The sequence below is a fragment of the Glossina fuscipes genome, unplaced genomic scaffold (genome assembly GCF_014805625.2).
Source record: "Glossina fuscipes isolate IAEA_lab_2018 unplaced genomic scaffold, Yale_Gfus_2 1, whole genome shotgun sequence".
Taxonomy (NCBI): domain Eukaryota; kingdom Metazoa; phylum Arthropoda; class Insecta; order Diptera; family Glossinidae; genus Glossina; species Glossina fuscipes.
The window spans coordinates 12,474,219-12,490,744 of record NW_023998415.1 but is presented as its reverse complement, the minus strand read 5'-3'; the positions used below and the strand labels follow the sequence as shown (position 1 = coordinate 12,490,744).

Genomic DNA, 16,526 nt, shown 5'->3' with positions numbered 1-16,526 from the left:
TTGACAAATAAGTTAATGCTTAACAGAAATGAAAAATTAATAGACGAATTAATGAAAATTATGTAAACAAATAACTCCTATTTATGAATTATTCTGTTAAATTGCCTTCAATTTTTTCGGTTCTTTTGATTAACAAAAATGAAATGAAATTGTTATTAATTTTTAATTTAATTTTTGGTTTTTTTTTTCTTTTTTTTTTTGGTTCTTTGGTTCTTCAACTATCGTAAAGCTTTAATAAATTTTTATTTTTTTTTCCAATTTCATTGACAAACAACAGGAAATAACCTTGACAGAGTGCGTGTGTACTAAAATAATAATAACAACAATAGCAACATTTTGACAATTCTAAAGGCCATAAATAAGCTTTGTCTGACTTACTCTAGCAAAGCTATCGAATCGGAAAAATTGAAAAAGCGATTAATGGACGACACGAAAAGGCTGTTAACGTAAAGTTCTTTTTGAATGGAAGGAAAATTTAAGATGCAAAAAAAAAAGAAAAAAAAATATATATTCAAAATGTAAAAATAAAAAAAATGAAATTGAAAATAAAAATATTCGAAAGGCTCTCTATCTCTCTCTCTCTCTCTATATATATATATATATATATATACTGTTTAATTGAAAAGCGATGACGCATTCCCACAGAGTAGGGCAGAAGGTTAAATTACAAAAACTCCAAAATAAGTTTACAATCGGAATCGCAATAGAAATAACAATAAAACCAATTATGAAGAGAGTAGAAAGCAACAAACAAACAAACAAATAAACAAACAAACAAACAAACAAATAACAATTCTACGGGATTAGATTACAAATTAAGCTCAAGTGATTTCGTATCACAACTCACACAATCTCACGCACGCACGCACGCACTCACGCACGCACTTATTCACTCGCTTACTCATACACATACATATGCAAAATTTGTTTTCTTCTATGCAATGAACATTTTTCGTTTTGTTTAAAAAAATAAAACAAGGAAAAAAAAAAAAAAAAATTTCAACATTTTGCAGAGTATTACGAATGAATATCCCATTCACTCTAAATGTTACGAGTGCCGTGTGAGAACAATCCTTACTCTCTTTCGTATTAAATATTGAGCAAAGCTGTACATATTCTACGTTTACTCTTATTTAAAACAACCACCAAAAATTATGTTAACAACAATGTTGCTACTACTGCGAGCTGAAAATCAACAAGAGAAAGAGTGGTATCAACTTTTGCACAACGTAGCGCACATTATGCCTAAGTACTGTCAGTGTCAACATCATCAATATAATATGGCAGCAGCCAAGTATCACAGACATAACGAAAAATCACCCGTTATACAGTGCATTGCGACAAGCCATTGTTAACGGTACTTTCACTTTTTGGAGAATACATGTTGAGCTTACGCTCTTCTCTTCTTAAAATAAATATTAATAAAATAATTAAAGAAACCAGTTGTTGTGTTCCCCATGTATGTGTGTTTGTTGTGATTAAAGCATAATAATAATAATAGTAATAATCATAATAATAATAATAATAGTAATAATCATAACAAGAATAATAATAATAACGGTAATAATAACGATGCTAACAATTCAAGTCTTAAGTATAATATAATAAAATGGAAAAAGAAATATTAAAATGATATCAATAATAGTTATTGATTTTTTCGTTTTTGTGTTTCGTTTTTTTTTTTTTAATTTTAAGAAAAACATAAAGATTTGAATTGAAATAAATTTTTCATAATAAAAATCGTGTTACTGTTGCTTGTGTCCTACTTAAAGTGTCTAGGACTACTACTTTTGTACACGACACTAAACTGAATCAACCTAAGTTAAACTCCCACATGAACCCCCGCCGCCTGTCTCTGTCGACAAGACTTTTACCACGTCATGTGTACAAATTTGTAAGATCGTGTATGTAATATATATGTATGTGAGTGTAAGTGTTGTATAAACATGAATACCCCTTGAAACGGTTACATTTTTGTGTTTTTATTTTTTTACTTATAAAGCAAAAAAAAAAAAAAAAAAAAAAAAATATTGCAAAAAAAAAGTTAAACACGTTGTCAGGCCCATAAAATGTCGTGCTGAATATAGCAAATAACAGAAACAGAAACAGAAACAACAACAACAAGAACAACCACAGCTGAATCACTCAACATGCACACAAATTTTTTGTTTTAAGAATAAGAGCAGGCAACAAGAACTACAGCAACAAAATTACAGTCAGTAAAGCAAAAAAAAAAAAAAAAACGAAATATAAATTTTTCCCTTTAGATGAAATAAGGAAACGTATCTCTTTTTCTCTCGCTTAGGAAGGAAACAAAACACTGTTAGCGAGTGTGCATTTGTGTGAGCTTATGAAAATATATAGCATGCTATTATAAACACAGTAGTGTTTTTATTGTATGCCTATATGTTTGTTTATTAAAGCCTCGTCATCTCTAACCAAAAAACAGAAAAAACTAAAGAAACAGAAACAGAACAAAAAAAAAAAAAAAAAAAAAAAAAAAAAAAAATAAAAAAACAAATGAAGTGAAGTGAAGAAGGAAGCATGTGTACATTTACATACACATTAGACGTACACATATTACGGTATTCTGTGTTTTAATAAATTATAAATAAAAAAAAAAAAAAATAAGGAAACAAAAAAAAAGGAAAAACATTAGAAATGGAAAAGAGAGGAGAAGAGAATTTTAAAAATGTGTGAGAACTAGAGATATAATAAAGAGTAAATACGAAAGCATAAGAACAAAAGTAAAAGGAAATAAGAAAACCGTTAAAGAAAATTTATTAATATTAATCAAAAAGGATTTCGAAATTGAATACTAAAACTATTGATGAACTCCTAAAAAACCTCTTGATGCATCCTTAGTGTTTACATCAGGTAAGTTATTGATTACATTGATTTTATCAATTATATTGATATATATATATATATATATATATATTATATATATAAATATTCGATAGGATTGTTGTAATTTTGAAAAAACAATTTGAAATAATAGAACTAAGCAAGGTCCGCCGTCATTTGTTAGTCGAATCACCGACTATATGTCGAAGCTATGCGTTTTATATATTCAAGCGATATTTATAGTATAGCAGTAATCGGACATCTGTACAACTTAATGCGATACAATGGCTTATTGTCGCATGAGTGTGAAAGGTTTAAAAATTCGATGCAAAGGTTCTCCAGTAGGATCCGTTTTAAATATGAAACGTTTTGAATAGAAGTCAATAAAAAGTTAAGAACTCTCCTTTTCCTTGAAGTTTAGGAACTAAAAACTTTTTTTTTACAAATTAATTGTGCACCGAAATAAGTTTAAAGAATTTCGTTGTCGTTTAAGATTGATTACTAGAATCCGAAAGAAATTTCCAAAATTTTGTTTACTTTAAAGGTTGATGAATGTATCTCTCCAATAAACTTCCGTAATAATGATACTATCGAGATTCGTTTGGAATTAATATCCGCTCTATCTCTTACATTATTAGTGAAAGCATATTTGGTCTGGACAGGTCTGGAGGATCTTATTTAATTGTTTTTGCGAAAGGTAACCCTTTATATTGGAGTAATGGTGTCATTTTTAACATTTCACAATAGGAATCGGTTCATAATAAAAAATTGAAATGAAAAACAGTTATACGAAATTATGTAAGTCTATATATTGCACCCCGACTCCTTGCCAGCGTTCTGATGGAAGGTAAACCTTTATGTAACAAGAAGATTTATTTTTGTAATAATTTGCGGTGAAAATTGTGATCAATCGTGATTTGATATAGAAATTGACAGGATCATATTTGAACCAGGTAGGCCCATTTTTCTGATTTCACGAAATGGATCCCACAAGAGGTATGCTTTTAGGTAAACATAAGGTATAATTGTTGGTATTTTATCGCGAATGAAAATGAGGGACTGTAATAGGTAAGGCCTTATAATGTATGCAATGGTCGACGGTTATAGTGCTACAGTGCTCTTTACCTGTTTTTTAATTTTTTAATTGTGAGTTAAGTGCTAGGATCAGGCTATCTTCCGTCTTGTTTTTTTTTTTTTTTTTTTTTTTTATCCATCAAAAATAGTTTAATATTTTTATCGGAATACTAGCGATTAGAGAGCGATCTTGTTAATATCATACAGGCCAGGTAGATAGATCTAAACATTTTCGCAGGGGGCATAAGTAAATTTAATGTATCTTCGTCCTTTCCTGGTGATGGGTTAAAAAATTTTGGATAAAATCTTATAAAAAGCAATCCACGAACTCTATCTATTCATCTATTCTCATGGACTTGTTTGCATTCCCCTGTACTTTTAATAATTTATTTTTTGCAAGCAATTCTTCATTCATTATAAATGCGCCACCGACTGCATGACGTACATAAAAAAACTATATATATATTTGTCTAAACATCTAATGTGAGAACATACGCCAATCATGCACGTTTTTTTTCCGATTTTTTTATATACTTTTGTTTTTCTTTTTGGAAATTTCTCCCTAAAAAAGAAGAAGACGATAAACTTTTATATAATATGTACAATGTTCAGCGTGATTACTGCACTCACATTTAAGACCAACTGACTGACTGACAACATATTGTGTAAATCAACGCTAGTTTGTATGATTTATATATATATATATATATATATATATGTATACGCTTGTTATATATTAATTTTATCATTTCGTTTGCAATATTCACAAATAAAAATCAGTCAAAATTATAAAACATATGTATGCGTACATATTTTTGATCGATCTAATATAGTGAATCTATACAGCCATTTTCGTTCGTCCGACCGTTTGTCCAGTCCACATCAATTTTTAAACTACCGCAAATTGGGATAGAAGATTGCAGTTGTTGTCACATGCATACATTTTCGATCCTTTTTCTGTAAACTGTAAACTGATCTGTCTATCAACACTTCTGCTCTAGCTAACTAAAACTTTGAATCAAACTTTTTATCAATTTCTCGAAAACTTATAAGAGTGGGGCAATTATTAAAAAAAAATTCATAAACCATTAACCATATGTAGTTTGAATTAAGAAAAACGAGTAGTGCGAGTATCCCTGACTCGCCTTCGAACGTGTTTTATTTCACATCGACTATCAAAGTGCGAATGGGTTTACTTCATTTAATTTTTTTTTTTTTTTTGGAAACGTTTGCAACAACAGTGGCAAGCAAGGAAGCTTCAGAGAGCATTCAATTTTAAGCCGGTTTAAGCATGTCTATGCGTCTATCTGTTCGTTTTTGTACTAATTCTTGTACATTTTCTCACATTTGCAAAGATCAAAAAAAATTCGTATAAAATTCATCCGAAACATTAGAAGTTATTGTATGCAGGTTGGTATTGAATATCAGCGAAATCGTTTCGCGACACGCCTGCAAGGCAACGTAAGCAAATACAAATAGCTCTGCTCTCTGGGGTTTTGGTTCACTATTCCTACGTTACCGCAGACAGACTGGAATAGAATCAGGCATGACGATCTAATGTTATAAAGTAGGGGAATTCTTTTGTTTGCTCTTTGCTTTTGGGTTTTAAGCTTTTTTAAGATAAAGTTGGTGGGTACATAAGATTCGGTTACAGTGGAATATCTTTTTTTTTTTTTTGAACTTTTTTTGTTTATGTTGTAAATTTTAGTCGAATGTTGTCTGAAAGTTTATTTTAGGTACGGGTAGCAAGAGATATACTAACGCTTGCTTAAATAGTGCATAGAAATTTTTTGATTTCTTTTTGGCAGAGTGTTCAACGTATGTGTTGCATGTGGCTTGGAGTGGTGCCTTCTATAACTTATATACAAATAACACTTTCATATTATTTTTTCTGTTTAATTAATAATTTTCTTTTGCACATATACAAAATTATTTTAATTTACTTGGCACGTTATTAACTGATTAGTAAACGATTACGGGCGCACGATGTAGTCATGTAATGGGTCCTTAAACAAATCTCGAATAATTGTCGCCTAGACTCGAATCTCTCTTTTAATTATAGTCAGTGAAAGTGTTCTCGTAATTTTCAGTCAACGAGAAACAAATTAAAGCAAATCGCGCATAATAAATACATGAATTCTGTCACTGAAAGTGTCCTATACTCGGAATAAACGTATCAACAACGTATCGATTTAGCTATGCCCAACTGTTAATTTGTCTTTCTGTTATTCGTGGCATGATTTCAATATTAGACACATAAAGTAGGAACTGAAAATGTATGAAACATTTTTCAAATTTGGAAATCATAATCGGACCCTAATATAATGAAACTTTTAATTTGGAATGCATAGCAAAAGCCAATATATAAACAAGGCCTACTTTTATCAGGACAAGATAAAAACTTGATGCAAAAATGACTATGGTTAGCGCATAAATTCGCCGTTAAGAGATAAAAAAAATTACATTTTAACATATATATATATATATATAAGATAATGATGGAAAAGAAATATCTAAAAAATGTTAGTATATATGTGAAGGGTTAGCGTAAAGAGACGACGACAATACATGAAAAAAATATTGTAAAATCTATGTATTGACTTGAGCAAGTGGGTACAAAAGGTTCGTTTCAAGGTGAATATAAAAACAAGGAAAAATGAGGAGAAAAGCAAAGCTTTCTTTCCTTTTCTTTTCTTTTATTTGCTTTTATTATCTTTTCTATTTGTTTTTTTCTCTTCTCCACTTTCCTTTTCTTTATTGTTGCTTTAAAATTAAAATAAATACTGCTTACGCTCCTTTGATTTTTGAAAAATAATATAGAAAGTCCGAAGGGGGATGATTCATAATATATAATCATATGGAGCGCACTCTCCTCGTACTGTATTAGAGCGTACAACTTTATCTCTCTCATCAATGATTTTCATTTCCCTTGAGTAAAGTATTGTATGACAACTAAACAATCATTTGAGCCGATAACATTGTGTTGATATTAAGGAAGAGTATCTGAATCCAACAACAAATAATTCGATCCTAAATTCAAAAACTCATTTGAGGCGGCTTTTTGTTGACATCACAATGTAATCGAGACAAGTTGTACGATTCGTACGAAAAGTTTATAGTAAAGTTATAGTTCAGTCAGTTCTTTAGACACAAATTTTTTGCATTAATTTCGAAATTTCGAATGTAAATGAGCTGAGCCAGACGTGAAAGACAAAAACTTGCTTTCATATTTAGCATGTAGAACATCTAGCATTACTTGCTGCCCTTTCACGTTTACAATTAATTAAGTTTCATTAATCGTATTAGATAGTATGATCGATAGCGTATGAATGTCCTCCAGTATAAAAGTGTTTGTCATTGGAGGACATTGAATATTTAATATACGAATAAGAACTAATTGAAGCGCTTTCTTCTAATTTTTTCCCTCTTAATTTCTCTCCCTTTTTCTGCAAAAAAAATATATAAAATAAAAGTGAATGTCTGGGAAATTTACTTTATTAGTTTATTTTTATACAATCTTCGTTACACCATCTAAACTAGAGGGTATTTAAGAAGAAGAAGTCTATGACAATCAAGGAATGCGAAGATATTATGGTACCTAGGATTGTCTTAATATTATATTGACAGTGATACCATATCAACATTATAAAAAGATTGCGAAGTAACTACATTTTAGGAATTATATCATTTGCTAAAAGTCAAGTGTGTCCCAATTACGATAATGTTGATAGTAGTCAAGGATTTGGGAATAGTAGTTAAGTTAGGGCCCTTGTTGCAACGCGGAGAGATTAGTTCAGTATAGACTTAAAAATTATTGAAATTAAGGGTAAATGAAAAATGAAGGCAAAAATCTTGACAGAAATTTTTTGATTTTTGTATTCAAAGCGTTTTCATAGGTGATTCTAAAGCGGTATGGGGAGACCAGATGAACCCGCTTTTAACTGAATACTTTCCATAAACTGTGGTATTCGAGTATGGCCCTGCTAGATGACCTTATCTTGAGATCGTAAAAAAGCAATGGCAACTGACGGTGCATACGTAATCTCAGTAGAGAAACGTTAATTAAAATCAAATTAGCGATGTTCGTAAAATTAAAATCGCATCTTTATTGAAGTTAAGGGATACGAGAAGAAAAAATCAAAATCGAAAAAGTTTAAAAATAAGATTTAAAAGTTTTTTAATACAAATCGTTTCAACAGTGAGAGATGGGTTTTTTTTACGGCTTCTCAACGTTTGAGCTGCTCTTAGCGATAGCTTAGTCTAGTCAATATCTTTTTCACAAAAATGTTTGCCTTCGGAAAGGAAACCCTGTGCTACAAAAGTCTAATATTATTTTTATATTAAAACATATACTGTGAAGACACAAAACAATGAAGAGGGAATGATATTTGCCGCTAAGTGAATCTTTGAAATCCATTATCTGAAAACAATATGGAAAAATTTCGAATTTCCGCTCAGTTGGCTGAACTTTCAAGTATCGCGCAAATATAAGAACTATTTGTACGACTAGCATGATCACGAATCGCTACAGATCGTGTGTTACCGTTGTTTGTGTTTTATTTTTCTTTATTATAATTCGCCCGCCGTTTTTTCAAACTTAATTCATTGCTATCCCGTTTTAGTTTTCTATCTGGAGTTTTACGAGCACGAATATTCCAAATACAGATGGACGTGACAATGAACCAGTGAGCCAATCAATTAAATTAGCATTTTACATTGATGAAAACAGTATGAAAATACATACTATATGGAGCCTCGAATGCGTATTTCTGGATATTGTACAAACAAGCGGAATAAGAAATCTAGTATATCAATATTCTTTAGAGATGGATATAAAGTATACGCTTGCTATGCTATAAGATAGTGGTAATCGACTATTAGGTGAAGAGTACTTGTTACACATACCGCAAAGTTTCTATTCTATTTTATTCTATCTATTATTGTCAAGTTGAATGGATGGGTGTATGGATGCGCAAGTGAATGTAAACATCTATCGGCCTATATAACAAGTTTTAAATATAATAGGTTGGAGGGAAAGTTCTGTCTTCTGTGTATTAAAGAAAATATTTAAATTCATTATTGATGACATGTTTTTTGTCTTTTGTTTTTTATTTACAAGAAAAATTACTTGACTATTTCAAATACGATAGAACTTTCCCTCCAACCTATTATTTTCTTTAGAAATTTGGTGCTGTTCTTAACAAGTTTCTTATAATATCTCAGTTTTATAACAGTGTTCTCCATAAAATAGTGTGCGTAACACATAACGTATGAGTGCTGTTTACTTAGAAATTATGATACTCTTATACGCCACATAGAAAATCTTATTAAAAACGTCAAGGAAATGGAGGAAAAAGTGTTAAAGGTGAAATAAAGTTTTTGCACAAATTGAGTGAGACGCATACTTAGCGATAAGCGTAAACTTAAGAGAGCACTAACAATGACTTGGTGGAGAAGTTCGTATTACATTGAATTTGATATTTGCAGACAAAATACAAATGGCATTCGTTCTTTGTGACCGCAAAATTCTATAAATACAGGGAGTACGGGGATAAGAGACAAGATATGTTAGCAAACACAAATGTCAGACATATTGAAGACGATTTATGAATATATGCGATTGCAGGTCGTCGCATTTGATTTGATGTTTTTGCCATTCAAAAAGTTTTGCAAATGACAAACAGATGTTGCGCTAAATTAAAACGATGAGACTAAAATTCAATAAAAATATTCGTGCAACGATGAAAAGTCCGTTTTCTTCGTATGCTTGACGCAGTTTTTATGGATTCAAAAACAACAATTTTAAGCATCCAGTAAACTGGCAGAATGACCTCGTTTTGACTTGTTAGGCTAAACGAATCAATCTTCTTTATGTTTGTTAAAGTGTAAAATCTATCTGCAGCAATTGTACACCTTAAGTTGCACTTTAAAAGTGAATATTTAAGGCTGAAAGAAATGCAATGGAAGAGGTCTTCATGTGTTGTCCCTGTGTGCAACACCAAAAAATTGTATCTTGCCAATCTAGTGTTTTTCATTTTAATAGCTTTAATCAAATTTTTTTACCCATATATTTGTTACATTTGAAGGAAAAGTATTCAGTCGCAAACGAGATAATTGAAACTGAAAAATGAAATTAAAATATTGAAACTTGGCACTTGATTACTAGCTTTTGGTCAAAAAAAGAGAAAGAGCTTATACTTGGTATAGTTAGTTATGTATGAGTGTTTTTTTGTAATGTTGGCAAACGAAAATCTATGTTATTTAGTATCATTGAAATTTTATAAAGAATTTGTTGTTGTTGTTTGTTTGTTTGTTTGTTTTGTTTTGTTTTTTTTTTTTTTTTTTTAAATTAACTGAAGTGCGAAAATTGATTTCAAATGATACAAATGCGGTTTTGTCCTTTGATCTATATCCCTGGCACATTAAATTGGTCGGGCCTAATGAAAACAAGCTTTCTAGATTTAGGCCACTTAACGGCAAGATGTTAAGCTCTTAAATGTTAGCTTCTTAAGGCGTTTGAAAACCGAATATTAATTAAATGTAATCTGCATCTGGCAAAGATAGCAGAAATACTTGCATTGGACATTTGAAGCTTGTTAAGTATGAAAACCCTTTACTGATGTATAGAAGTATCTATCCATAAGGCACGTTAATTACTTTAAATCCGAAGAAAACCTTCTTTTACATATAATGAGATGTAAGTTCTTTCTCCTTGTTAAATATGTAATCTGTAATGGAATTCGCGTGTGACTGGAAAGAGCCGTTGTTGCACTTGGCTTGTTTTGGAAGACCATTCAGATTCACCTTTTTCCCGATTCATACGCATAAGTCTAATAATCCATATGATTGTGACGAAGTAATGAAAAGTTTTTGAAGTAAAAGAATTGATTTTCAGGATCGAACGGCAATAAAGTACATCAATGAAAGATTATTTTTTGTTGCCCTTTGCCTATAATGATTGGCTTATACATGTGAAAGTCTGCAAAAGATGATGTTTAAATAGATTGGTGAATTAGGTTCAATTAGCTGTACAGCGCTCAAACCGTTGGTTGTTTGCACATACAATGCATGAAAATTTATCGCGATACGTTGTGGTAAACGGCTTGTGAAACGTTGAGATTTTTAAAGCGTTTCCCTGGATCAAACTGTATGAGTTTTTTTTTGTTTTTTTGCGTCTTTGAACTTTTGATAGGTATTGAACAAGCCTTCTCAACACTACAAACAATATGGTTAGAAGGTCGTGCAAATTCATGTCGATAATGTGCTAAGGCTGCTCGAAATTTATCCGGGAATTTCTTTAGAATTATTTTTCACCTTCATTAAGGTTAATAATTCAGTGAAATGAAAAAAAAGTGATGAGTACGCATGAACATATTATCTAACTTGGGAAAGTTACATGCCATTGAATAACTTTTGCATGACCATTAATGAGATGATAAAAATTATTGATGTAAAAGTTGTAAGCATAACTTCGTTTGTCTTTTGCGGACTTTAGTTCTCTATTGTAAATTCTTGACTTGACTTGTTTTTTTTTTTGCTAATTGTAATGCATCCACAATGATGACAAGGAATGAAGAACAATGAAAAATCAAAATATGCTGAAAATTTTATATATATTTATATTATATTATATTAAATATACCAACACTTTGGCAGTAATTTTTTTGAAATATGTAATATTGTGTGTCCTATGAGTTTCTTTTCACTATTTTTTGAATGCAATAAACATTGATAAACATTATCAAGGAGTGATGATTGCTTTAATTAAAGCAAAGTCCCGATTTTTCAAGTAAATTCATTAAATTTCAATCACTACCTAAAATATTTATCGCATTTCTGCCGAAATTTTTGCTTTCCATTTCGAATATTTTTCAATTTTCAATTCATTTCGAATCTCAATTGTAGTAATCTTCTCTAAGGATGACCGTCGCATTTTTCGTGATTGATTAGCTTGAATTGATTTTATAGCCAATTCTTGGCAAATATATGCGAAAAGCAAACAATTTAAATAATTTTAAAATTTTTTCAAAATTTTTTTTGAAACTAGGTATGGATTACATTATACATTTCAAGACTTTTCTTTGCATTTTGTTTCAGATCGATAATTTCATTCTTTTGCGAAACGTTTGCGGCACCCGCAAAGAGTCTTTAGGGAACTTATAAAACCTACGTATTATTGACTGGGATCAAATTTGAACTATTCTGGACGTGTTTGTCAGTCCTTCAGTTCACCTGTATGTTGATTGCTGTGATACACATACTAAATGGCGCAAAAATAGAGGTGTCTGCTTCAAACACACGATATAAACTTCTACTTTTATCCTACAAAAATAGAAAAAATCTGCCGCGCCCACTTAAAATTATAGAGTATGAAGACTTAGCTTTATTCCTTATTCCTTTTTTCTCAATGTTTTTTTTTTTTTTTTTTTTTTTTTTTTTTGTAGAATAACGATGGTAGAATTAACTTAATTGTTTTAAATTTTGGGCAATTCGCTTAAGACCCTATCAAGAAGAAGTTATCAAATCATTCTATGTATATTTTATATTCAAATTTCCTAATTAAATAACTTTTACTCGACGAAAAGATTAAACGAAATTCATAAAGAAATTTTTAGATAGATGGAAAAAGCCCTAGTGTAGTTTTCAAAGTCAAATAATATGAAGGAGATAAAGAGCTAGATTGAGTGCAAAATGAAATGAAAATAATTCCAAGAGAATGTTTGAATAAAAGAAAAAAGAACTAACGATATGTCATTGGGTAACTGGAATATTGCATTCGTGCATCAAAAAATAAATATTTAATTTTTTCATATGCAAGAATGTAGAAACGGTTACTAAAACTCTTCTTCCTAATCAGTTACTCACCAATTTGGTGGAGATATATACATTTTTTCTAAATGGGCTGCCATAATTGACGAATTTTATTTTCTGGAAAAGTAACCCGAACGTAAACGAGCGCGAAAATATAGTTTGCAGGCAAGCAGGCAAGCAGGCAAGCAGGCATACTCCAATTTCTATAAAACGCTATGCATTTATGTGGAGAGTGCATAGGTATATAGTTGACAATTTTCCCGCAATATTTATATGAAGTTCAATTCAATATATTACCTTGCAAGGTAATCAAAGAGCGTCACCTTAATACTTGGAAAAATTTTTATATAATTTGTCTTTAACGTAGTATGGCACGATACGTCCACATCATCTAAATACGTTATACAATACACAATTTCTTTGTTTATAAATATAAAAGACGTGTTATTTTATTCCATATATCTTTTATGTGTGTGTACAACCTTATAAGTTGAGAAAAGAAGAAACAGAAACAGAAAATAAATCCAATATATTAAAGTATCACATATGTATATCTTTTATATAAGTAGGTCTATAAGTAGATATGTACATATTTAGTATTTTTATGGCTATATCTATATATATGTAAAATGAAAAAATGCAGGTATGTGCGTTTATTTATGGATGATTTATATGTGTGTCTGTATGCATATTAACACACATTTAAGCGGAATTATAGGTATGGCTATCACATTATCGTCTAGAAAGTATATCGAATCATTTGTACCTATATTTTTGTATATATATATATACATATATATATATATATATATATAAAAGTTTACGTTTACGCTGCATAAATAAATATCCATACATAGGAATTATTTGAATACTTGATTTATTGAGCTGAGAAGTATTGACACACACACACACACACACACACACCGCGTAGAGGTCATGTTAGCTATGTGTCAAAGTAAATTTTTTTTTTTTTTTTTTTTTTATGTCAATATCCATTTAATCACACGAAAGTGTTATCATAATGTAAAATCGCATTTTCATTTCTACACAGTATGAATGAATATATCTTGTCTGCCATTATCGTATTTCCTTTTGCTTTCAATAGATTTGCATTTAACAAAAACTAGTAGTATCAACTAATACATGCATGGATACTGCAAACGAACGCTCTTCTTCTATTTATTATTCTCTTTTTTATTCTTTCTTTTTTGTTTTTTTTTTTGTTTTTCCATATTTCTAATTATTACTAACCCGATGGGATATGTTTATGATATCATTTCGCTTGCAATCCTCTAAACCATGTATCCGAAAATGCATAAAGTATATTCATGATTAGATGAAAACTCTAAAAAGCTGGCGTATAAAATTCATATTTTTCATACAAGTCAAACTTTAAAGTATGACAATCAAGATGGAATGTGCATAAATGCTGAAAAAAACTATAACTTCAAGTATGAGAATTAAATTTCTGTTAACAAGATGTGGTTTTGAATTGACAATGGCAATTGACTTTATCACTTTATATTTTATAAATATAATATAAACATGTGTGTGTGTGTGTGTGTGTGTGTGTGCTTCCTTAAAAATCAGTTAAGAGCTGCATAATTACAAAAGAAAATAAAATATTATTGATTGTGAGGGGTGTCCAAGATTCGTGTCAACATGAATGAACATCAATTTATTGCAATAATATAAGCGCGTGTATGTGTTTTAATGTTATAACTTCAACACACACTTCATTCGTTGCGCATACATACGCGGATACATATATGTACATTTCGGGTAATAATAAAATTTAATATCATTGTTGTTGTTGTTGTTGTTGTTGTCATTGCTATTATTCGTGACAACTAAACTCTTAGTTAATTCAATACAAGTACAAATTGATGTCTCTGCCTACCAATGATTGATTGTGTGTGTTAGCGTTTAACCAGTAACTAACTCCCTATCTATCTTTCTCTCTGTGCAGCATTTTGAGTACTTACTTGTTATAAAAGCAGATGATGTTCTGATATATATATAATCGTACTTGCATATATAGGCAAACGTAAATAAAGAAAGAACAAATTATATCCGCTTTGAGGCGAATGTTGGATGTTCTGCAGCCAAACAATTTAAAAAGTTTCTGTATTAAACAAGTCGCGACAACTTTTACAAACAATTGTCACCGAAAAATAAATGTATAACAGCTCATTACTATAGATAAAAGCATTTTTAAGCTCATTTTCAATTTCTTATATCTTCCTACTAAGGGCAATTTCTCGCCAATTCAACATAACGTTCTCCCAATATTTATATTTTAATTTGAAATGGGTGAACATCATAAGTTCATCCTAGTGTGAATGTATAATATTTTGAGCGCTCAGACTACTCTCATTCTCATATCTTTATCTACGCAACGCGATGAAAGATCCGATAATCGAAAAAGCTTTTATAAGAGACCTAAAAAAAAAAATATATATATATATATATATATATAATTGCGTTAATTAATCAAAATTTGATTGCATGTATTTTTATCAGCGACATCTATTATTGAAAATGATAAAGTAATGCGAAGTATCAATGTACACGGTTTTATTGCTCGCCAGCCGAGAAGAAAAGATTTCTGTGGCGTATTGTGACTGGCGATGAAAAGTGGGCTTGCTACGACAATCTCAAGAGCAAAAAGTCGCGGGTTAGTCCAGGAGAGCGATACTCATCGCCACAAAGTGTCGCTGTGCATATGGTGTGATTGGCAAGGTCAAGTGTATTACGAGTTGCTAAAACCGAATGAAATTGTTACTGCAAATGTCGGCCGACGTCAATTGCACAATTGTATTATCGCAAAAAAGCCTAGCAATAGCGGTTAACAGGCGAAAAGTCATCCTCTTGTATGACAACGCACGGTCATACTTTGCCAGAATTATCAAGGATTGCATTGTTGCAACTCGAATAGCAAACTCTGCCGCACACAGCTTACTCGCCAAAAATAGCGCCTTCTGATTACCACTTGTTCGGATCGATGCAGTTTGGCTTCGCTGGCACGCGGTTGCTAAAGAATGCTGAAGAAGTGCGCAAATGGTTCGATGATTGAAAATATTTTGATCAATCAATGTTTCATGTCAAAAAAAAAAAAAAAAAAAAAAATGATCAAAATACATGCAAGCTCCTATTATATGGTTTATGTCGTTCTCCCTTTGAATTTTGAATTTTATTGATTTTCGTTTATATTTTGTTAAAAAAAGAGGTTATTGTTGTGTGTACATTACATTAATATCTTGTTAATTTATAATTCATGCGGCATTGATGACATTGACGTAATGCTTTAACCCTTTAATAACGCTCGACACACATTTCTATTAATTATGCAATCATTACAAATTCTATGTTTAGTTTTATTTTGGATAGATCTCCTTCGTTAAAGCGTTTTTTGAAAACTCTTTTCTCAAGTGGTTTGCATTTTACAACTTTCAGTCCGTCTTTTCTTCTAAAGTGAAATATTTCAATTACTTTCTTCTTTTTTTTTTTTGTTTTTTATTTGAGAAAGCATTTAAATGTTACTCTAGCCGTTATACGCTCGAAATAAATTAAATAAGAAAACCTGTGTGTAATCGTTTTAATCCAAATTTTGCTTTCTTAACATTTTCTCCTCAAAGTGTAATTTATTTTTATGAGTAATCTAGTGCATGAGTTGCATGAACGTAAGGAACGTGAACGCTAATAGAAATTCCACTGACAAATTTGTGAGGTTTTAATTTATCTAACTGTACCCAATACTTATATTTGTCCGTAGCATGTGTTAGTGCATCTTG

General features: G+C 30.6%; 1 protein-coding gene across 10 annotated transcripts in view; it reads left to right on the top strand.

The window, feature by feature from the left end:
* Positions 1–2,496: 2,496 nt before the first annotated feature.
* LOC119631952 (whirlin) overlaps positions 2,497–16,526 on the top strand; it is a 100,059-nt gene continuing 86,029 nt past the window's right edge. For all 10 annotated transcript variants that reach the window (XM_038024589.1, XM_038024586.1, XM_038024588.1 and 7 more), the window contains exon 1: positions 2,497–2,877. The gene's annotated coding sequence lies outside the window, so the exon portion shown is untranslated. The remainder of the gene's footprint in view (positions 2,878–16,526) is intronic.